We start from the raw sequence: 25,727 nt of genomic DNA, 5'->3' as shown, positions 1-25,727 counted from the left end.
GAGAAAGAGTACTCTTCCTGCTATTTTAAGAAATGTGCAAGAACCTGTCTGTCGAAATCTGAAGACGGTAACACTGATTACCGAAAAGAGTTATCGAGACTACACTTATTATTAGCGACCTTGGCAAAGAAGTTTACCTTCTCTAATCTGTTGTCACAGACCAACCCTCGCTGCTCAAAATGAGTATACTAAAAAATATTCTAATGGCGTCTTTATGTATTCTAATAACCACAGAGTCATGCGGATGAGGATTTTGTGTTGGTATTTGATTTACTGAAATTCATTCCGCATATGAATGTCAGCTGCGTGCATAACTTTCAGTCAACGCGAGTTACGATGTGGACCACATGGTAGTTGAATTGGCTTCTGTGTTATCTTTGAACACGAATAGCGCTGAAAATCTGAGGATTTTCCAGATCTCTAAACGATATTCGCTTCCTTAAAATCCTGTCAAACTAGCCACTGCATCCGCCTGTATCATGGTGATGGCTGTGTCCCAGCCATATATGTTCTATATACTCGTACGTGACTGCATTTCTTTGTGTATCGTCTCCTTGATTCATTATTCAGATTGGTGTTATTGTCTTTAAACACCAGTACCATTTCATACCGGCTTAATGAGCCATGTTTCCCTAACAGACGATAATTTCATTGTATTTTCTCTAATTGGTCATTGTCATTGTTATTATTGGTGTAAAACTTCAGTTCGTCGCTCTGATTATCAGTAACTTTAATACGAGGAACTTAAATAGTGGAAATTATTTATTTACAAAATGGTTCAAATGGCTCTGAGCACTATGGGACTCAACTGCTGTGGTTATCAGTCCCCTAGAACTTAGAACTACTTAAACCTAACCAACCTAAGGACATCAGACACATCCATGCCCGAGGCAGGATTCGAACCTGCGACCGTAGCAGTCGCACGGTTCCGGACTGCGCGCCTCGAACCACGAGACCACCGCGGCCGGCATTTATTTACTGCTCGTACAATATAGATACGTGTTTCAAAGTTTTACTGACCTTAAAAGTAGTCACCAGCATTTTTAAGCGCGTTCTATTGCCCACACTGTCCGCTCTTACGCTGTTTTTCCTTCTATCAACCTACAAATTGAATGACACTATTAAACAAGCCCTCACGCCGATGTGGATGGCTATTTTGCGGAACACTTTCCCCTGCTTCCACTGCGAGAATACAAAGCTCATTACTTTGAACTGGATTGTGGGTGTATATATCATGTGCCACGTTAGTTCCCGCTACATGTGGGATTACATCGTGATCCCCTCTGTAACGTATTGATACAATGTGAGAACAGGCGTTTCTTTGGAACAAAAATAGACCAGAAATAAACGTCAGGAGTTTTGGGACGTCATTAAACTTCTGAATTGAGTTTTTGGCCTGTTCTAAGGCGGAAGCCTTATAGTTAACACTGAACCACATGAAATCTTTTTGTGATGTACCGAACCCGAAATACATACACGATGTGTACAGTAGAAGGGTTATTAGTTGGCTGTTTTTAAATTTTGTTTGGCTCCATACCATGGGAAAACGAGACTGCATGAAGTTTGGGCTCGTTATAAATACGGGAAGGGGTGCACCTGGGCCTTCAGAATCAGAACATGTCTAATTAAAAATCCATCAACATTGCAAAATATTATTTATGAATGAAAAATTCATCCATTAACCAACTTAGGCAGTATCTATACATCAGTCTCTTACCTGCTAGGTTAATGCCCTCAAGACAGGTACGTTTAGACTAGAACGAACGAGGAGTTCCCTTTTACGACCCAACCCTGACCAACCCACTAGTATTTCACTTTCGACAGAGCTAGCACTCGTAGCAGGAACAATGTCTTATTGTTCAGTTGGTTAACAGATGAAATTTTATTTATTCGGGTATTACTCACATGACATAGCCGTCAAAGAAACGTTAGAGGTTTTCTTTCACAATTTGCACGTGCTTAAATTAACCGTGCATCAATCCACCACACTAAGTGGGAAATGATTACTTGTTTTGAATAAGAAGGAATTCCAACAAGAGCTGAGAAACTGCATACCAAAATTAGAACATTACTACCAACAACGCAGAAAACTACAAATAGCGTACTAGAAGACCGCAGGAATTTCGTAAGTGTAAATACCCAGATTATCATAACCTATTTCTTTAGACAGCAATACTATTGAAGAACAGTTTTTGATCAATCGGTGGCTGAAAGGACGTAATCGACTCTAGCTCCTTGGAGAAGACAGATGAAGGGCTGTTGACTGAATTTATTTTTAAACTTAGAGCATAAAGCAAAACATATTATAAAATATATGTGTGTGTTAGGTAATTTATTTCACATCTCTCCTAAATCAGTAGATCGATTTCAACCACAACAGGTATACATATTTCTATTTCTCACTGTCAGGTAAGACTCGCGGGGGGGGGGGGGGGGGGGGGGGGGGGGGAGAGGGGGTAAGAAAACCACCTACATATCATAATTCAGGAAATACAACTTCATAAACATTGGGGTGTGCGTAAAATAGACGCTTCTTCTATGGCGTTTAAATTTATTACTTGTGTGGTACTTACTCTATTCGCAATAAATTTCGCAGACAATATCCACATATACCGCTAAATGCACCTAAACAATTACAACTCGGTAGCACCCACAGCTCATGAGAAATGACATCAAACACTGAGATGGGTGAAAAACTGTCATATTGTGCATGGTGTTAAAATTTTGTAGTTTCTTGATACTAATTCTAATCGCAATACATTTTGCAGACAGTATCCATATATGCCGCTGAATATACATAGAAAATTATATCACTGTATGACCCACAGATCGGGAGATATGACTTCATACACACTGAGATGCGTGGAAAAATACCACATCATGCTTGAATTTTTAAAAGCTTTATTCTTTATTACTAAAACACTCCCACAATCGAGTCATCTTACGGAAATCCTTGAATCTGGCAGCGCTTTTGACAGCTTTCAAATGCGAAGCCCGAACAGCTGTGGGCGAAAACAGTACAAGTCTATTGAAATATGAAGAGGCGTTCCAAAAGACGTTTACAAAATCGCGTTGTAGACCACATATCCGATGCAGATGCGACCAACGTACGGAAACTGTACGTTTCTAACATAAAACCAGCAACAAAATGAACACCCGGGAAATGCTGGGTTTATCAACTAGTTTTATACGAAAGTAAATTTGTAAATGAAATAAAAATTTACTGTTAATACAGTGCTGTTAAGTTTATTGTTATTTCGGTCGTTTAATATCCTGTTTTTCAGATCTTCCTTGACTTTTTTCATCAAACCAATCTGCCTATTAAGTGATGTTAAGTTAATATATTGGTGAATTGATTTCGACGACGGTCCAGGAATATCTACCGACTCTGCCAAGAATTCTGTTACTCAAACAGAAAAGAGAAGACGACGTCTTGTAGTTACGAATCCCAAGCTTGCAGCTGCCCTCGATAAATGTAGGATCAGTGACACGGAAGCAAATTAAATCCTGATGGTTCCGATCGTAGCACTAGATCAAGATATCTTATAGTCAACCTGAGCTCCACACACAAGTCCCGAGATAAATTCCCTGAGGTAGAGGCTACTGAAGTCAAGAACCAATTCAAGAATAAGAACCAATTTAAGAATAAGAAATTGCTGCCTGTAAAGATACATTATACAGACTTCCTGTGATATTCTTTGAAATTGCGATACTCAGAAACCTTTTGGAGTGCCTGCATTGCGATCTGCGACTGCAAAACTCACTGAATTGAATCTTCAGTCCCATGTTAAAACATTAGTTTTTGATACAACATTATTAGACATGGAAACTTTTAGATGAATGTCAGATATGACTACTGAAAACTTATCAGAAAAAGAACTCTATTAGTTGTCTTGTCCGTATCGTGTCGCTAAGACAGTTCCTTTTCAATGGCATTACAATGACGTTTGTTTGTTTGTTTGTTTCCTTTTCTGCTCTGAACGAAAAAAGTGTCAAACTCATGAAGGACTACTATAAATAATTTACAAAAAAGAGTAGTATATGCTTTAGGTTGCACACAAGTACCGTCTAAAATGTAGAATATTTCTGCACGGAGGTTTTAAATTTTCTTGGACAGCGCTCACTTCGCATTCTTGAGAAGGTTGGCGTATGCATTTGTCAAAGCACCGGATGTTGTCGAAGACGTCATTCGGCTACGTTCCCGTAAGTTGTTTGAACACTTGGTTAATTAGCTATTTAAGTGTAACACTTTTTTAGATTAAAGGTAAGTGAGAATGATGTAGCGATTTCTTTTAAAACGCAGAGGTCTAGGTGCACCGCTTTACCTTTACCTGGAGAGATCAAAATCCACACAACTTATATTTTTGTGCCATGGAATCAAAGTTGGACGTAGCATAAACAAAAGATCAAACTTAAAAAATAAGAACCATCTTAATGTACACTGCAGCGCATTAACGTGTTCTGACTTTTTGAAAATGGATCTGTTTATTGTGAAATACACAACTGAACTACGATCACAAATGCTTATGTTTAATGACGAATGATGACAAAACCTGTCATAGTTGGCCAGAGTAACTAATACATACGACAAGACGATGATAATGTTACCGAAACTAATCGTTAAAAAGAAGAAAGTAGAAAAAATAAGCGAATTTAAAATCATAGTGGCTGCTAATTTAGAATCATGATGGTTGTAATTATCCAGCCATATAGATTAATTGTTTCAAAACCGATGATAGTAAATCATCTCTGCTAGGTAGTTACCACTCATAACACTGATTTTGCAGTCGAACGTTGACAGATTCTGATACGAAGTTCAGACTCACATTAACTTTTTCTCCATGTAGTAAACAGAGTTTGCAGCCCATACGATGTAATTGAATCAATCTTGAAATTCCTGCGTTGTGCCTAGGTGTATGGTTTTACAAACAGGTCGAAATAGATTAAGAATAAAAATCGCAACAATATTTCCAGTATTGTTACGAGAGTATTTCTTGGATCTCCGTGATGCTTCCATCACCGGATATTAACTTCGTACTCCAAAATTTTTCCCGGATCAAGCCGAAACCCTCCTCATTACAAAGCAGAAAAAGTGGCATATCCGAGGTTTACCAGTCTCTAATCAGTATCAGTCCAGTTTCAGCCAGTTAACTGCAGGCACGCCATGTAGAGGTGATCGTAGACACCGAGGAAGTACAGCCACATTTTTCGATTGAGAGGAACACTTCTGCATCTACGTCTACGTACATACTCCGCAAGGGTGTGGCGGAGGGTACCTTGTATCACCAATAGCCATTCCTTTCCTGTTCCACTCGCAAATAAAGCGAGGGAATAGAGGCTGTCTATATGCCTTCGTATAAGCCCTAATTTCTAGTATCGTATCTTCGTGTTCCTCACGCGAAATGTATGTTGGTGGCAGCAGAATCGTTCTGCAGTTGGCTTCAACTGCCGGTTCTTTAAGTATTCTAAATAGTGTTCCTCAAAAAGACAGTCGCCTTCCCTCCAGGGATTATCATTTGAGCTACCGAAACATCTCCGTAATGCTTGCGAGTTGTTCGAAATTACCGGTAACAAATCAGGGAGCCCGCTTCTGAAATGCTCGACGTCTTCCTTTAATCCGACCTAGTGCTGATCCCAAACACTCAAGCAGGTCGAACTAGCTTCCTATGTGCAGTTTCATTTACAGGTGAAACGGTATTTTCCCAAAATTCTTCCAGTAATCCGAAGCCTTCTCTACTACCGTCCTTATGTACTCGTTCCGTTTTATATCGCTTTGCAACATTATGCTGACAAAGACTTCTCATGGACCGATCCTGTTGAAGTTTTCTGTCTGTGACAGAGTCAGTTTATCATCAGATGCCTTCACTATGTATAGACCTCTAAATGTGTCGTTAGCCGATTTGTCCAAGGCGATTAATTAACAGTATCCCCCGTGTTCAACAATATACTTACCAGATGGCCGTTGTGTGTTTATATCACTAGATACACAGCTTACGTATTGCGTCCTTTGTTGTCAATATGAACTCGTCACACAGTGGAGAGATGATTAAGCACGAGAATTCATCGCTCCCGGTAAATAACAAATGTATGCTACCCTTCCTGCAAAGTTAAATATCACAGCAAATTTTCAGTAACGAGTTTAATTAGTGAGTTGAAATGATGTGAACAAGTTTCAACGAGGCGGAGTTGTGACCAGCATCAAACTGATTCTGAAACTGAGATGTGTCTTTGGCAGTTGTGAAAGAGCGCCACAGATGTCTCCTCAATGAACAGTATCAATATGCAGACACTTACGGCCATGGTAAAAATGTCTAAAAAAAGATCAGAGAATATCAAGTTGAGAAGCTAGAAGAAAGCTGAATCGTAATCTCTTTCCACTTGCAGATGTGGTTGAATATTTTCAAGAGAGAATTAATCTCTTCAGTTTAATAAGGTGGCAGGGGTAAAATACAGGGAGCGAAAGGCTATTTACAATTTGTACAGAAACCAGATGGCAGTTATAAGAGTCGAGGGACATGAAAGGGAAGCAGTGGTTGGGAAGGGAGTAAGACAGGGTTGTAGCCTCTCCCCGATGTTGTTCAATCTGTATATTGAGCAAGCAGTAAAGGAAACAACAAAAAAATTCGGAGTAGGTATTAAAATTCATGGAGAAGAAATAAAAACTTTGAGGTTCGCCGATGACATTGTAATTCTGTCAGAGACAGCAAAGGACTTGGAAGAGCAGTTGAATGGAATGGACAGTGTCTTGAAAGGAGGATATAAGATGAACATCAACAAAAGCAAAACAAGGATAATGGAATGTAGTCTAATTAAGTCGGGTGATGCTGAGGGAATTAGATTAGGAAATGAGGCACTTAAAGTAGTAAAGGAGTTTTGCTATTTGGGGAGCAAAATAACTGATGATGGTCGAAGTAGAGAGGATATAAAATGTAGGTTGGCAATGGCAAGGAAAGCGTTTCTGAAGAAGAGAAATTTGTTAACATCCAGTATTGATTTAAGTGTCAGGAAGTCGTTTCTGAAAGTATTTGTATGGAGTGTAGCCATGTATGGAAGTGAAACATGGACGATAACCAGTTTGAACAAGAAGAGAATAGAAGCTTTCGAAATGTGGTGCTACAGAAGAATGCTGAAGATTAGATGGGTAGATCACATAACTAATGAGGAAGTATTGAATAGGATTGGGGAGAAGAGAAGTTTGTGGCACAATTTGACCAGAAGAAGGGATCGGTTGGTAGGACATGTTCTGAGGCATCAAGGGATCACCAACTTAGTATTGGAGTGCAGCGTGGAGGGTAAAAATCGTAGAGGGAGACCAAGAGATGAATACACTAAGCAGATTCAGAAGGATGTAGGTTGCAGTAGGTACTGGGAGATGAAAAAGCTTGCACAGGATAGAGTAGCATGGAGAGCTGCATCAAACCAGTCTCAGGACTGAAGACCACAACAACAACAACAACAGTTTAATAATTTATCTACATATTGAATGCCCTTAGACCTACACATATCACCATGAAGAAATGTGAAACGAAGCATCCATTGTTTTCCTGTTCGACGCGGAAGCAGAATAACTGATGCTAGAGTTTAGCAAGTCCCTAATCCATTTTCTTCGTACTAAATAAATGATTCTATTCTTTCTTCATCTGTATGTGACTGACTCTGTCACCATAATGAGGAAAAACAGAGAATTCGACACTATTTCTTGTCTTTGTACGCGTTCGCAGTTTACTCTTCACGAGTTGTTAATATGGTCTCGTCAGTGGAATGTCCGATGTGTTTGTGGTGTTGACAGTAAACCAGTGGGCTGAAACTCGATATTGGCATACACCCTGAGGGTGAAAACACACTTGAGAGCAATGCAGTGCATGAACCGCCCGTCTCGACCAACCAGTCTCTCCGGCAAGTAGAAAAGACCTTTCTGGTTCTGTAGGAACTGCAGTGCTGCATGCTCGCAGACCGTCGACGGCACGCGAGCAATGTAGCTCAAGAACAAACGGGCAAGGGGTGCCAGGTCAGTTTTTATCCCGAACGAAGCGCTAACATGTTGATCACGAGTGTAAATGTACCCAAACTAAAGACACGTTGGGAGTCGTCAGGCTTAACGTCTCGTCTGACAGACGGAGCAGCATTACCACTGTCATTTGCCCGTTTTTATACTAGGCACACGGAAAAGTTATGCGATATAACACGTATAGGTGAACCATGGTCTCATGATGAACATCGTCTAAACTTTCTGATCAAATCTTACCGGTGATATCTTCCAACTCGTATATTCGAAGCGGATGCCGTCAAGACGAACACGAAATCACCGGTTTCTGCCATCGTTTTCAGCCAAAAGTGAGCAGTACAGATGGTGAATATTTGATCACTTCACGTATAAATTATATCTCTAAGGTTAGTCGGGGGAAGATCGCATAGTTCAGGAATTTTTTTCCATAACGGCTCGACCATCCATCCCGAAACCTAAAATCCCGTTTCAGTTACAGTACGATCCTGCACTTAACTGCATTGAAAATATAAACAGTAAATACCTGACTGAATGGTAGATACGCTGGGATACTGAAAACACAGTATAGCTGGAATATTCCACTGATGGCTGGGTAGGATGCCACCTGTACTGGATGAAGATGCAATTAAGTATATCATGTTAAAACTAATTTAGTTACATTATGAAAAATGCAAATAATAATCTGGCAGTCGTCAGTTGGTTATTGCCACATTAAAGATTTCATTTGCTGTTCAGTTTCATGCGATTTATGTACACAGCAGGGTTATTTGGTTGCTCTACATTCCGTGTTGGTGTTACATTTGATGCTATGTCCAGTTGTGTGTCAACTTCATCGTAAGTTGCTCTGTCGGGTATTTAAAACACGTGGTCTGGGATTTTGGATGGGCTGTGAGGATAAATCCAAAGGGTTTAAAATTCAGGAGTGCCATTACCCACAGCTGCCGCAAGATTCCGTGAAGAACTCAAAAGTTTTCCGAACTGCAGACGAGTAACTATGCGGCCTGGATGGTTGTGAACTCGACTGTTGAAAGCCTCTTGCCAAAACTTTTTCAAGGCCTTGAAGAAGGCCCAACCTAAGGTCTGCCAGGATTGCTCAGTATGGCTAGGTAGGCAGAGGTGAATAATCTGATTCTCCTTACAATATCAAGAAGAATGCGATCAGAATTGTGTGACCAGTGTCCATACAGAATTAGCAGTACTTTGCCAGATTCATTCCTAGAAATGAAGCGATGCTTCTAGTATGCTAAGATGCACACTACCATACAATCACTAACGATGGCTGGTAGTTCCTACATTGCACATTTCCCAAAGGACATTGTTTCAGAAAAAATGATAGGGGGACAGATGACTGGAAATACTTTTATCACAGACCAAAACTGACGAAACTTTGGGCCAAGGTTTAAGTGGAGTAGAATTGTACCGACTGTATTTGACAATAAATACGGATCGAATTCATACTGAAAAATCAGAAGAATATTTTACATAAAAATGCGCCCAGAAGAGCTAACGTATGTTCTTTACATTTACCATTTCAGCCATTTTACGAATGGTCCACAGTCCTTCGCATCAAATGTTCAAAGTGTTCACCTTCAGTTTGGAGACAGGCGCCGCTACTACATTACAGATGTCAGAATGTAGGACCACATTCACATGCTTGAGAAGGAAAATCGTAAATCTAACGACCAGTCGATGAAGAGAAAACTAGACAGGGAGGAAATGCATGGACTTGACAAGAGTAGGAAATGAATTCGGGTAAGTACTGATAATGTAATTCAAGGTAATCACGGACGCGAAATACGATGGCCAGATGTCGACTGAACCCTGATTCTCCTGAAAACGATCCCAGTGTCTAACTACGTCACATCACTCAGTCACACGCTTCCACATACTCCTGCAGCAAGAGCAGTGCTATCATTTACAGGATATCATAAACTGTCAACCTAACATTCGTAAAGAATCGTTACGGCTTTTTCTGAGTCCAGAAATTAGATCCTGAAACTTATTCACCTGTGCCACGTTCACTGTCTGAACAGTGGCACCGCGCTTAAGCACTTTCCTCAGAGAACAGTTAAAAGAGTTGTTTCCAGCGACTCCATCTACCCACAATACAGACCCGACTGGTGGGATGCCATATCTAGGTCCGCCGCCTGCTTCACAACACAGGAGGGATTCGATGTCAAAATAGTGGCAGACCAAAACAAGCTTGTCTGTTTTCAACTTAGATCTCAGGGAGACCACGGAAAAGTGTAGCGCCAGTTTCGTCACCTGAGGCGCTGGCGTTGTCGTAGGTTGCGCTGTTTGTGTGGGAATGGTTGCCTTCGCCGATCATGTGTCAGCAGAACCACAGAAAAAATGTCCATCCGCCACCGTGCGGAGTGGCCGCGCTGTTAAGGCGCCATGTCTTGGAATGCGTGGACCCTCTCACCGGATGTTCGAGTCCTCCCTCGGGCATGGTTGTCAGTGTTGTTCTTAGCATAAGTTAGTTTAAGTAATGCGTAAGTCTAGGGACCGATGACCTCAGCAGTTTGGTCCCATAGGAATTCACACACATTCGACATTTCGTCCATCCGCCAAGCTTGTATGTAAGTGACCACCAATACACGAGGTCGCCAGTTCCAACCGCAGCACCAGCCAAGAAGGATCACCACAGCAGCAATACCACAGCCGCCAGCAGTCGTAGCCAGAGAAATCATCTCCAGCGACCTCGCCCTCAGTTGGAAAATGTGCTCCTGGGACAGTATTCATTGATTGATTTTGTGATATATAGCACCTAGCAACTGTTATCACTGATAAACGTCGAACCAGACGAATAACTTCAGTGTTCTCGGTGATCACCAATGAACTAGTAAGCTCATTCTTACAACTTATTTTATAGAACCAAATCAGCACAATTACCATTTGTGTGTATTTGTTCAGAGTTAAACTGCATCCCCAATGTCATGGTTTGTGAACGACTTTACTTTCTGCGTTTTTTTGTGTTAAGGTGTTATTTATTAATAGTGTTATTTATTAATACTACATTAGAATCATATTTACGTGTGTGGAGACACTTGGTCATTACAAGTAGTATATTTCAAAAATAATCAACGTGTTGCGCAAGCGATTTCGGAGCAGTACTTGTAATACAACTAACACAATAGTCATGACTACCTCGTAACTATTAAAATCGAAATGCCAGAATGAGACTGCGCTGACATGAAACTTCCTGGCAGATTAAAACTGTGTGCCGGACCGAGACTCGAACTCGGGACCTTTGCCTTTCGCTGGCAAGTGCTCTACCATCTGAGCTACCCAAGCACGACTCACTACCCGTCCTCACAGCTTCAATTCTGCCAGTACATCGTCTCCTACCTGTGGTAGTCAAAATGTTTTATCACTGCGAAAACATGATACAATTAATTTTTTATTTGTTTGCAGGTACATGTCTGCTGTCGTGGTGCCCATGCCCCAGTACCGAGCACGCTGCTGCAGGATGGAAAACTAAATTGTACAGCCCATTCACTAAAGTAATGAAAACTTTAGGACTACACTTCATGCACTGATTCAGTTTCATCTTTTTTCACGTGATAAATCCGATCACTATGTGTTGCTCACTATTTTCATTACACACGCCATATATGTTGTATAGCGACTGGTGTGCTGTAAGTGTACATCCGTGTGAGTAAAAAATTTTTCTATAAAACGTATATACAGGCAATCAGTTGCATAAAGTTTATTGTAATAAGTCTCGATAAGATTTCAATGTCACTAGCAGTATCTTCCACAGAAGAAATAAGGTCACCTATAATGTTTTAAATATGTTACACAATAAAGACCTAAAATAACCAATACATTAAAATAGTGAACTGAAGTACACAGAATAAAAAAAAACAGATACTTACATAACTCACATTACGTTAACATTAGAAGCATACACTCTGAGCTAAAACCCTCAAAATTAATACCAGAAATCCTCCATTAAGAACAGCAGGAATTGCTACACAGATACAGCTAATTGTTAAGTGTGTCAACTACTTACGATGGCAACTAGAAGTAGGGAGACCGCGTCACCCGCTGGGCGATAGCAGCGTGAGAAGTGCTTAACCGTGTGAAATACGTAAATACAGCAGTAATATATCAGCACTACATACATTTGTGTGTTTTAAATAGAGCAAATTGCACATAATGTAAAAGCAAGGACAGAAAAGAAATAAAACATTTTAAAAAGGATAACTACAACAATATGTACCACAAAATCAAGAAAATGGCTAATTACGAAAATATCTGCTGACGAACAGAAATAAAGAATGTAATATAGCAGGCCTTTAAGAACATATTACAATATGCAAAAAAGAAAACTATACTTTATGTAAAACCTGCGTTAACTAGAATATAAAGCCATCTGGTGTGCTATTGATACAGAAAAGACGAAATCTACTAAGTAATTGGCAGAACGTTCCTGAAGTGGAGGTTGAAAGAAACAAGAGCTAACACATCATGCAGTCGCGAGCAATGGATTAAAAGTGTTAAAGATATTCTTTCCTCAATTGTAATCATTCACTTAAAATGAGGTCATCTTTACTGATCACATGTCTAAATATCTCAAGTTCTTGAAAGACACCAAGCTTCTACACTTTCTTCTTTTTACATAGAATCGCCATTTCGTCTACTCATTTGAGACTGTGAGACTGTATTAATGAAAACTGTGTGAAAGACGAATTTAAACACTGGTACCGTTCTTTCCCAATACGTGCCCCTTGTACCTTACGTTAACGGCCCTATCATTCTGTCCAGTATAAAACACCAGACACATACCGCAAGCAATTTTGTGAACTGCTGACTACGTAAAGGTTGTTAGAAGTTTTTAAATTACGCATTTTTAAAAACTTATTTATGGAGAAGGCAACTTTGAATTCATATTGTTTACCCAGCAGGCACTACATCCTATAGGAAGCATTACGTAAGTACCTGCCGGCCGCGGTGGTCTAGCGGTTCTAGGCGCTCAGTCTGGAATCGCGCGACTGCTACGGTCGCAGGTTCGAACCCTGCCTCGGGCATGGATGTGTGTGATGTCCTTAGGTTAGTTAGGTTTAAGTAGTTCTAAGTTCTAGGGGACTGATGACCACAGATGTTTAGTCCCATAGTGCTCAGAGCCATTTGAACGATTTTGAACCTAAGTACCATAGAGAGAAAAATTTTCCTGTATCATCATCCCTATTTTGACAGATACTTACTCTTTTATTGGTTTTCGTTTCGAAAACTGGTTTAGTTAAACTATTTTCTTTCTGTAGTCTGGATGGTGATGAAGGTGTGACTATAGTACGATAAACAGCTGAATAAAAGAAAGCGCTCTTATGGGACAGGATGTGTTGAATCAGTTGGTCGGTGCTGGTTGCTTTACAGAAAAATCAAAAGTTAGTGTATCATCTAAGATTGCTGTTTATCCCAAACATTTTTCACTGTAGCTTCAGCAACATCAGTGGGCTCACTGATGACGCTGCAGCTGCAGTCATATATGTTTGGGGTAAAAAAAAATTGTGTTTTGCTAAAGGCGGACCCTGTCCAGAAACACATGTATTGTTAAAGCAAACACGGACAAAGGAGCTTCAACCTCAAAATGATTATGGTTACTGTATCATCAGTTACGGTCAGACTAAGATCCAAAAAAATTATACTACGATTTCCATTTCGCGACTTCCAAGTCATATTAATTGTTCATTAAGATTACAAAATTTCATTTTTTATAAACACACAGGGTTTTCTAATGATATTCTCAGGTGTCTGAACTCTAATGTAAGAGTTCAAATTAGTACTATCAAAAAATATTAATTTTGTCTCTTGGTAGCCTTCCAAATTTCTAACTTTATTTCCCAAGATGTTGCTATTAGGTACTGTACAAATACATTGAAAAACGTACAATTTATTTAATCTTTCCATGAAAAAACGTGGTTAATTCGTGGTACCCACTGCTAATACTGTTCACAGTTAGGCAAATTAGATTGTCTATTTTACGGATCTTGAACTGAGAATGTTGCTTACGAGCTAGTGGAATCATTTTAATCAAATTTTTCGTTTGAAAAGGCCGTAACAGATTTCTGACGACACCTCAAGCACACCTATTTCTTTTTGTAAGTCAGATTCTCCCTAAATTCGGACACAGTATATTCAACAAAGAATTTTGAAGTTCTGGAGACACATTTATCTTTACTGGCAATAACTACAGCATTATCTTTATCAAATTTTATTAAAAAGGCTTCACTGTGCCTAAGTTTTCCAATAATATTTTAACTAGTTTTAAATCTTTATTATGTGAAGGGCGACCATTAAATTCATTTTTAATAAGAATGTTACAAACATCACGGGCTATTCTAACCTGTAAGGAATTTTCCATTTTGATACTACTGAGACCAATCATATGATCTATGAGATAAAACCTGAACGAAAAGAACGTTTTCCGTGCCAAGATAGTCGTTTATAATAGTATAGAAACAGTACATACGTTTTGACACATAATTTTTCTATTTTTCAACATAGTCGCCTTTGACATAAAGGCACTTGGCAGCAGTTTGTGAATACCTTAATCACACTATGTGGCCGCCTGGCTAATCAACCACGTCACAATAGCATCCTTCAAGTCTTCATCTGCGCAGCATTTACCAGCAAGGTGGTCCTTCAGTATAGGAAACACGAAAAAATCTGATGGTGCCACGTCCGTGGTGTATGAGGATGCTCGAAGTCACTGGAATGTCTCATGCAGAAAGACATTTCTGCCGTAAAACAAATGGATGTGCATTGCCGTACAACAGAACAGTTTTATGCGAGAGCTTACTTCTTCGGCAGTTCTGGATAGCCCAGCGAAAACGTTCAAGGATTGCACAGTATGCATCACTGTTCATCGTTGTGTTGTGGAACATGAAGTTAACGAGTAGGATCCCTGCACTATCCCAAGACACAGAAACCAACAGTTTTTGAGTTGATGCAGGTTGTTTGAACTAGCGTGGCTTCTGCGGCGACGCAGGATGACGCCACTCCATAGACTATCGCTTCATTGTGGGGGTGTCACAAGAAACCCATGCCTCATCTCCTGTAATAACCTGGTCGATGAATGTGTTGCCATCCATTTCGTAACGCTCCAAGAACAATAACGCAGCGCCCATCGACAGAGCTTTCTGGTCATTCGTGGACATGTGTAGCACCAGCCGTGCACAGATTTTGTGGTACCGTAAGTGGTGACTGACAATTTTGTGCAAAAGTGAAAGACACATTTCCTGACATTCTTCATGCACGCTGCTAATCGTGAACCACTGATTCTCTGAAATGATGCGACCCACTTTTTCTTTTTTTTTTCCAGCGCATTTATGGTGATGGAGGGTCAGCCCCACCCCTCTTCGTCACGAACACCACTTCTCCCATTTTTATACATCATGCACCACTTTCGAACATTGACCGCAATTAACCTTCACCATAGATGGTGACAAGTTTCCGGTGAATGTCAATGCAGAAAACGAATAACACCTCGGACCTCACAGTCAGCGGAACTCGCAACGGCACAGCCATGGTCACAGTGGTCTCTGCGCTCACCACAATTCAAGATCCGACTTACAACCGTATGCGCCAACTTTGTGCATCGCACTGAGTGCCAGAAACCAATGAGCGGCTGCAGAAGACAGGCATGTGGACTGTATGAGCAAACGTTCTTTACTTTCTGGTTGGCCCTCGTACAATAAAATGTTCAATGACATTTGGGTCTGTAACGTTAGGCAGTACGTTACATTTAAGCACTTTCGTAAATTTTGTTGTGGCTTATGTACCACTCGACAGAGGACTTCTGACTTTCATAAATTACGTCTCTGCCATTAGTTAACCACTCACTTATAAGTCCCATGTCACACCTATACGAAAATTAAAATACAGAAGCAAAAAATGGTTCAAATGGCTCTGAGCACTATGGGACTTAACATCTGTGGTCATCAGTCCCCTAGAACTTAGAACTAATTAAACCTAACTAACTTAAGGACATCACACACATCCATGCCCGAGGCAGGATTCGAACCTGCGACCGTAGCAGTCGCGCGGTTCCTGACTGAGCGCCTAGAACCGCTAGACCACTGCGGCCGGCAATACAGAAGCAACACTTTTGTTAGTTCTAAATGCAAATAACATACCTCTTCATTCGAACTGTATTTTTATATAATGCACTGACTAACGGAAACGGTTTAAACGTCTTGGTTTCTGCACACACTGTTTGACATTAAACAAGGAACTGAAATGTCTAGTTGCACTGGCTGCTTTCACACGTATGTTATAGATCTTATAATGTCCCGTAAAAACCACCTGTCTGCATTTACTTTTTGTTTCTAAATGTTATCTAGGATATATGTGATTCACTAGGTCCTATCCATTTCCCAGTGCACAATGTATTGCCTACGGCAGGTAAGCCAAGAGAACATCATTAGGTATGCACCAGTAGGTAAAAGAAAGAGGCTAGTGTTACTTCAGAATAAAAACAGTCTTGGTTGGGAAATTATTTAATTCCATATCCAGTTACCGTTGCGTCCCTTTCCCATTCCGTATGGCTTTTTGACGGATGGGTTACAAATCCAGCTACTTTCACAGAATCTGATGATGTCCTAAAAAGGATGAAACGCGATAGAGTTATTAACTAATTTCGCAACCAACACTATTTTTATTCATACATAATTCGAAACTGATTGCTGTGACACCCTCTTGCAATGGAATGGAATGATTTTTCGTTAGTGTTATTCGCGACTTACTGTGAAGTGAGGTCAGAATGACGTGACTGCCGATGTGTTCAAGAAACCCGACACCAGTCGACTTAGTACGCTGCAAGTAACACTATATTTAGCCCGTCCGGCTAGCCGCGCGGTCTAACGCGCTGCTTCCTGAGCGGGAGGGCGTCCCGGTCCTCGGCACGAATCCGTCCGGCGGTATGGTGTTTTCCTGTCTACCTCGGCGAATGCGGGCTGGTTCCCCTTATTCCGCCTCAGTTGCACCATGTCGGCGGTTGCTGCGCAAATACTGTCTCCACGAACGCGTACACCATAATTACTCTCACTCTTCTTGCTTGAGACGTTCCCGGGGGGTTCCGCTGGGGGCCGAACCCTGGGTTCAGTGTGGGGCGGCGGTGAGTTGGGTGGACTGCTATGGGTCGGCCTGAGTGGCCGAACGGTTCTAGGCGCTACAGTCTGGAACCGCGCGACCGCTACGGTCGCAGGTTCGAATCCTACCTCGGGCATGGATATGCGTGATGTCCTTAGGTTAGTTAGGTTTAAGTAGTTCTAAGTTCTAGGGGATTGATGACCTCAGAAGTTAAGTTGCATAGTGCTCAGAGCCATTTGAACCATTTGACTGCTATGGCCCGTTGTGGGATTTTGGACCACTGGCGTCTACTGTGGGACGAAGCCTCTCCGTCGTTTCTAGGTCCCCGGTTTAATACACAATACACAACACCATATATGCTAGTTTCACTCGCAGCGATTGAAGGTATGCTCCTAGGTTCCTGTCGGACCACATCCTCGGAAATCTTCATATTCGGAAATAAACAGCGAAGTATTTGTGACAAGCAACAATAAAAATGAAACTGCTGCTAGTTTCATGTGCACTAATTTTCATACTTTAATCAGACTGAAGTCACAAAATCGAACTAGTTCACTCCTGAGAGAGAGAACTCCTGTAGGTAAATAATATCAATCACTTAATAACGAATATTGCATAATGTACTCCTCTTACGTTAATAAGGGAGTCCCAGAACCTGTTACAAATGCGAACGTTTACTACATACAGAAAGACACGAACTGACTTTCTTCGACTCTGTAACTCAACGACTCTAACTACTAGACCTTGGTGAACCCACCAAACCACAGCTTTCGTTCATCTTACGATTTCCTGAACGCTTTTACTCAAAAAAATCAAATGTGTGTGAAATCTTATGGGACTTAACTGCTAAGGTCATCAGTCACTAAGCTTACACACTACTTAACCGAAATTATCCTAAGGACAAACACACACCCCTGCCCGAGGGAGGACTCTAACCTCCGCCGGGACCAGCCGCACGCTTTTACTCCTAATTTACCATTACCTGATATTTAATTACAAGAATGGTATCTAGGGTGACATGTTTGTTATGACTCTTCAGTGTGCCGTTGTCTGGAAACAGCATACTGACATAACACGCAACTTACATTATCAAAACAACGAAATACGACGAAATCCAACATGGCGTCTCCAAAGTTCTTCATCGGTCGACTGCTATTGCGTTTCGTTGTTGCATCGAATGACACTAGCTCATCCCCATGCGAGATTGTTGTAGGGAGCTGAGTGACGACCAACCTGCCTGCCCACCGCAACAGCACGTCCATTGGTTACAATTCGTGTTGGGAGCCTCTTGAGACAGCTTGAGGTACCGTGTAAGTGACGACACGAACAAAGGCGTCGTAATGTAAGCCACTACATTCGCTGCTGGACACTGCGTGACGGATGTGACCCTGGGAGTACTTTCAGCTGGTCGTGGCAGACCGCATATGCGTCCTTTGTCCACAACCACTGCTTGACAACTAGAGCAGGTCTCGCGCCATGACTGCCGCAACGTAGGGCGGCACGCTCGCCCGTGCAGCGGCCCGCGGGTGACGTCACACGTCACGTCACGGTGGAAACAGCGCGGCGCGGCAGCCATTGTCTTCATGCATATTAACAGGTGAGCCGTGCTCCAGCAGATGGCGCGCCGGTGTGCTCATTCCGGGAGTGACGCCGGCTTTGTTTGCCGCCATTGTCTGCCCTCTGCGGCGCCGGTTTTCCGAACTCGCTGCGTTCGTCGTGCCGCCGAGTATTCTGACGCCAGTCCCCCAAATACTCGCGATTGAATTAGAATGGGGCACACGGTGTACGTCCTTTATGATCTTAATGAATAGCCGAGTCCGCGAGGCAGGACATACGGATTTAATTGTCTTCACCATGCAAAATACTAGCCAACATCATAGTCACAGCCTTTATTTTATAATCTCTGCGGCGAACGCTGACGAAGTGGAAATAGATGATCGTCTTTCAGTCTTTCAAATCCTAAGAGACAAGGGTGTACCCAGGATCTCAACTGGGGGGGAGGGGGGGGGGGGGACAGGTCATACTAGTCTCAGGTAACATGGACTCGAGACAACATACAGCACTTCTTATTAAATAAAACAGTAAACCAGTGAAAACTACTTTTAATAAACGTTTTAAATAGAAGAATGCACTTGTACAATACGAAAAAACATGCAACATTTCTTATTAAATAAAACAGTAAACTAGTAAAAAACCGTGAATATCTTCGGGGGGGGGGGGAGGGGGGCAGCTGCCCCTCGCTGGGTACGCCCATGCTAAGAGATAGCAAGAAAAAGGAACGTCTCAATTTCACGCCCGCATGACAATGACATTAGACACAGAACAGAAGTTCTGATTGGAGAAGTATAGGAGATAAAATTTTCAGAAACAGTCTTGACTTCAGACTGAAATGATGGTAAACGTACAGCGAGGAAACTCAAGCTGAATGGCCGGACATACAACTGAACGCTTCCTATCGAATTCGAGACCAGTGTCTTAAGAAATGTGCTGCGAAACCCAGGATCAAAGGAGAGTTACGGATCATTCGTATTATGCGTGCCCCAAAGTGGATGTGTGTTGTACTCAGGATTTCCAGGTATGCCGATTTAGGTAAGATTGTCCCAATTTTCCTGTTGAATGCCTGATTCCCGGTTAAATCTTGTTGGGATACGAAAAAACCGGAATATATCAGAACGGATATTATATCACTTAAGATGGGTAGATCACATAACTAATGAGGAGGTATTGAATAGAATTGGGGAGAAGAGGAGTTTGTGGAACAACTTGACTAGAAGAAGGGATCGGTTAGTAGGACATGTTCTGAGGAATCAAGGTATCACCAATTTAGTACTGGAGGGCAGCGTGGAGGGTAAAAATCGTAGAGGGAGACCAAGAGATGAATACACTAAGCAGATTCAGAAGGATGTAGGCTGCAGTACGTACTGGGAGATGAAGCAGTCTGCACAGGGTACAGTAGCATGGAGAGCTGCATCAAACCAGTCTCAGGACTGAAGACCACAACAACAACAACAACAACAACAATTTGTTAGTTGCCCGAGTATTGACATGAAGAGGCAGTCTCGTAACCTTTGCTCCTAATATGGCTAAGCTGGCGAACTCGCACTCAAGAGCCTTTACAGGGAACTCACTCGCATACAGCAACGAGCTTCTCTGATCAGCCTAAACATGATTACTACAGCCCACTGCAAGGTTGAATGCCTCCTTGTGGTGTTGCGGAATTTGACGCAGCGATTATATCACAGATATGGGCCGGAAATGCGGAAATCCACTGATATAAGCGGTTTTGACAAAGGGCACAATGTTATGGAGCTGCGGCTGGAAACGAGAATGTCTGAAAGGGCGACGCTCGTTGCCTGTTGGCGTGTTACTGCCATGAACAGCTATGGTACGTGGTTGAACATGGTGAAATAACGAGTAGCCTTGTTGTATTGGACGACCACGTCTGCTAACAAAACATAAAGATCGGAGAATCCTCCTCTGTGTAATCCAGGATAGGCTGCCGTATGTGGCTGTTCTGACGACAAAGTACAACGCTGGCGCAGACACAAGTGTTTCTCAGCGCACCGTTCAAAGGCCACTGCTGAACACGGAGCTCCATATCACGTGACCCCTACGTGTCCTTGTGTTGACCCAACGACTTCGTCAGGTATGAATGCAATGAGCACACATCACTGAGTTTTTACCATGAATCAATAGAGACGTGTTGCCTGCCCGATGAATCACATTTCTTGTTACACAATGTCGATGGTTGGGTCCTTACATCCTGGCAAACAGCTGCACGAGACGTGCGCCCAGCCACAGATGCAGGCCGGTGAGGGCAAAATTACGCAATGGGGTATAATAAGTTGGTAAGGCATCGTGACAGCAGTGGACTAAGTGAACATTATTACGCGCCAGCCGCGCGGTATTAGCCGAGCGGTCTTAGCCGAGCGGTATAGGGCGCTGCAGTCATGGACTGTGCGGTTGGTCCCGGCGGAGGTTCGACTCCTCCCTCGGGCGTGTATGTGTGTGTGTGTGTGTGTGTGTGTGTGTGTGTGTGTGTGTGTGTCCTTAGGATAATTTAGGTTCAGTAGTGTGTAAGCTTAGGGACTAATGACCTTAGCAGTTAAGTCCCATAAGATTTCGCACACACTACGCGCCACCTGCGTCGCTGCTTGCTTGAAGTCTCCCCCTACGACGATGACATCTTCCAGCTGGGTAACTGTTTTTGTTGCAAGGTCAGAATCATACTACAATGGTCTGAGGCGCCTTATAGTGAACTCACATAGATATATTGGCCAGCAAATGTGCCTGATCTGCACTCACTGGAAAACATATCGGGAGCCAGCTGCGTGTCCGTAAACCACCATCCAGTAATTTGAGAGAATTGTTTGACCTGGGCTTAGACTTCTGGTGACATATACTTCTGGAATCCTGTCAAGGACTTGAAGAATCTGTGCCAAGCAATACCTCTGCTGTACTGCGTTTAAAAAGTGGAACAATACGCTACTAAACAGGTGGTCATACTGTTTTGGCTCACAAAACGTCGATCAAAACAACTGACCGCTTCGTGCATTTTACAGTTCGTACAGGAAACAAAGTGTGCGCGTCAGAAAAATAGTAAAACTTGAATTTGAAAAATTTAATAATGATTGGCGCAAGATTTACTCATGGTTGTGGAAAGGTAAAGCTGATTATTATGTTCACTATGTTGTGTAGTACTTTTATGCTACTGTAAAAAGGCCAGATTAGAAGCTAAAATAAGGTAAGATTAACTTCTGATTAACGTGCCAGCATATTCGTCGTTTTCTTACTGGGGAAGAAGAGCAGTATCTACTGATATATCATTAAGGTAAAATGCAGTGGTTTGCTCCAATTCAAACTTTTGTCTATTATGTCATCCATGTCGTCTAAACACTTTAAAAACTGCAAATAATATACCAATTTTGGACCACTGTATTAATTGTAGGTTTAGAGTTTTCAAAGTAGGAAAAAAATCTCAACTTTGTTCAGTTTACAAGTGTCAGATTTTTTACATCCAGAGGTTGTTTAGAGAAAAAAAAAACACTTTCATTCATGGGTACACTGAGATCAGTCGTTAGGACGAAAGTAATACAATATATTAGAGACAGGACCGCAAATGAGTTACGGTACTGTTAATGTTACTTCAGCGGGAAAACTGAAGTGCCAAGACAGAAGAGCAGATATCGAGTATAATCTCTGCTCAGGGGTTAATGTAACAAACAGGATTTGAAGTCCTTCGTTCTGCTCTGGGTCTCCAGTGCCTGTTCATCGATTCTCGACAATTTGGATAGCAGCTGGATTGGCACTGAATGAGTTAGGGTTGGGTTGTTTTGGGGAGAAGACCACACAGCGAGGTCATCGGTCTCGTCGGAATAGGGAAGGACGGGGAAGGAGGTCGGCCGTGCCCTTTGAAAGGAACCATCCCGGCATTTGCCTGAAGCGATTTAGGGAAATCACGGAAAAGCTAAACCAGGATGGCCGGACGCGGGACTGAACCGTCGTCCTCCCGAATGCGAGTCCAGTGTGGTAGCCACTGCGCCACCTCGCTCGGCGAATGAGTTAGGTGATGAATCCAGTGTTTCCTGCACTCTCTTGCTAAATTGATTACGTTCTAACTCTTTACAGGGATATATGTATCATTCCGTAAACACTTGCCGCATTTTGTAAACCGTTTTGCGGAACTGTCACATTTTTATGTTAAAGAATGAGGCTGGCAACAGTAAAAGTTTTTAATTTCAATAAATATTTCTATCAAACACGATGGGAACCATCATGGTTTAAAATGCTTACGGCAAAAAAATGTTCAAATGTAATATTGATAAGTAGTCTCTTTTTAAAGTCTTCACTTCTTTGCACTATTCGTCTCAAACGGCAGTGAATTTTAGATTAAGCAGTAGTCCATTATTTATCGAAGTTTGTGGAGAGGGTCATCACACAAACGACAACAGTTGATTAAACTTTCGTTCCTTTTGGAACTTTAGGCCATCTCATCAACATTGGTATGAGGCGTGATCCACACGAGCACGAATACATTCGTGTTGTAAGTAGGCTGTTTAGGTTTTTTATATTGGTAACGCCACGTAGCGCTATGATGAAAATCACTGGCTGTGCTGTGTGCAGTCAGTGGCTGGTTGGCATTGTTTTAATACTCGCCATTGTAGTGTTGGGCAGCTGGATGTTAACAGCGCGTAGCGTTGCGCAGTTGGAGGTGAGCCACCAGCAGTGGTGGATGTGGGGAGAGAAATGGTGGAATTTTGAAATTTGTATTATGACTTTTGATGACTATTAAGGTAAATGTCAGGGCCATTCTTTTGTAGGGATTATTGAAAGTCAGATTCCGTTGCGCTAAAAATATTGTGTCAGTTTAAGGACAGTCATGTATAATTGTTGTAAGGGGACGTTTCAGTGTATTAGTTGTGGCATGGACGTTAACGGTCTCCAAATGACAAAATGAGGAGTATCTTCCCACACGTAAAACATATTCAGTTTTAGTTAATGAAGACTGTTGATTTCTGGAGGCCTGTGTGAAAGTATACACATTATCACTTTCCAGACGTGTTGTATGGTTGATAAACCAGGAGACCAGGCAAGCCAGTCAAGGCTCAATACATCCTTCAAGGTGTTAGCTGCAGTGTTGGGGCTTACATTATCATACTTTAACATGCTATTTGGAACCATGGTCATGAATGATATGACAACAGAGTTACCGTTCTTGTCACATAATGGCGAGTATTTACTTTCCCTTAAAGAATTACCAAATCAGTGCCGTTGTGGTGAGCAGTTAATTCCCCACTCCGTAATCCCAGGTGTTGTAGCTGTATGGGAATCGAGAATCGCTGCTTTTATATGAAACGTTACCATATTGTGTACAGAAACGTTGGCCTCGAGCTGACCGCCAGAAACAGGAGTGAGACTCGTCGCTGAATACCACAGAATGACACTCCCTATTACAGTTAACTCTATCTACACCATTCAAAGCCTTTGTTATCTGTTCTATCAGCCGAGAACGACATACTGCAAGCCGAGATCTTAACCCAAAGTCCAGAAACCTGTTCCCAAAGGTTTGAGACGGATTTCAGGTATTGGGGTAATGTTTTTGTCCATTTGGAAGGATCAGTGCCTGCTCTTTTTGCCACACTGCTGTCCTTACTCCACCTCGTCAGCAATGTTCCGCCGCCAGTACACTACAGCCAATTCATTCCGTATGATGCTCTCATCTCCCTCACGAGAATCAATTATTCAGTCTCAAACACCGAAAAATGGCGTACTCGCACGTGCACCTTTTCTTGGCCTGCTCCTTTTCAGTCTCCACATGAAAAATTTTAGCAATGGTTCTCGGAATATTAGAGACATTCAGTAACCAACATGTACTTAACACCAAGCTGCTTCTGTAGAACTCTCTTTTCCTGCACGGATAATATTGTAAATAAGCTTGCGAAAGGATGACATTTTAATTAAAATACCCAAAGAATGGAAATATTGGAGCAACAGTTTAGTGATATACGTAAAGATGTAAGTCTCTACCTCTCCGTTAGTGCTTGCATTCTACAATGCTGATTTATACTTTTGACTTAATAAGAAATTGTTTTTATCACCTTGTTTTTGTGGCATATGTTAAGACAATACTTGTAAAATCACCGTAGGCTAGTATAGACCATCATAAGTAAGCGTAGGCTACAGCAATTTTCCTAATAACCTTAGTCAGTTAAAATCTTAACAGTGCTACCTGTACGTTAGGTGTCTTGCATCCCTATCGGGCGTTACCTCATTTCGATTGCTTTGTTTGCATATGCGATCAGTGTCTTAGTAGATTCCCCCAGAGACCGAAAACAGTCAACCGTCTAGAAACTGAGAGGGTCAATGTTGGATTCAGATTTTAGTAGAAAACTGTTAATCTGTAACAGGAATGTTGCAGTAGAAATAACAAAGCAATCCAGATTTATCATGTAATTCTAGAAAACGCTATTTCCTAAAAAAAAAAAAAAGGGGGGGGGGGATAAATTTTAAAGGAACGCAAAACAAATACATATGGAACATAGTTTCAATACGTCGTTCAGCTTATACAAAACATTTTTCTGTTATTCATAAGTAAATTTGTGCTTATCAATAATGGTAAACTCTTGCCTTTGATCTTTATAAAGAACCTTCCATGAAGTACAAAATAGCAACTATAGTTATATAGATTATTTTGTCTGTGCATGCAAACTGCAATCGTATCAAAAAAGTATTTGCTTTGGTTGCGCAGAAGCACAGAAGTTACGCGATTAGCTAATTTTTCTTACTTATGAAATAGAGTTTATATTTTCTAAGGATATAAAATACACTGTAGACTAACACAAAACTAAGTGCGGTTCTATGTGCAAAACAAACAAAGAAAGAACAAATAGAAGTTATGGGTTCCCAGTATCTGTCTCGTATATGCATTTATGTTTCTTTCTCTTCCAGTGCTACCACCTAATACTGATAAACCTTACATACACATAGTAATTTATGTATTGTACCAAAACTACAGAACCGCAGTTTTGGTAGAGGGCATCCTCAGCTACGACTGCTTCGCCGGCACGTTCCACATGTTGCGGACGTAAGCAATCCGTCATAACACAGAGTGTGAGGAAGGCTAGGA

At 41.7% G+C, this 25,727-nt stretch overlaps 1 protein-coding gene across 1 annotated transcript in view; it reads right to left on the bottom strand.

The window, feature by feature from the left end:
* Positions 1 to 25,727, bottom strand: part of LOC126456582 (neuroligin-2-like) — a 281,322-nt gene that overhangs the window by 91,206 nt on the left and 164,389 nt on the right. The window lies entirely within an intron of this gene.

The sequence above is a fragment of the Schistocerca serialis genome, chromosome 2, assembly GCF_023864345.2.
Source record: "Schistocerca serialis cubense isolate TAMUIC-IGC-003099 chromosome 2, iqSchSeri2.2, whole genome shotgun sequence".
Taxonomy (NCBI): Eukaryota; Metazoa; Arthropoda; class Insecta; order Orthoptera; family Acrididae; genus Schistocerca; species Schistocerca serialis.
The sequence above is the reverse complement of the archived record's forward strand: the minus strand, read 5'-3'. Positions and strand labels throughout refer to the sequence as shown.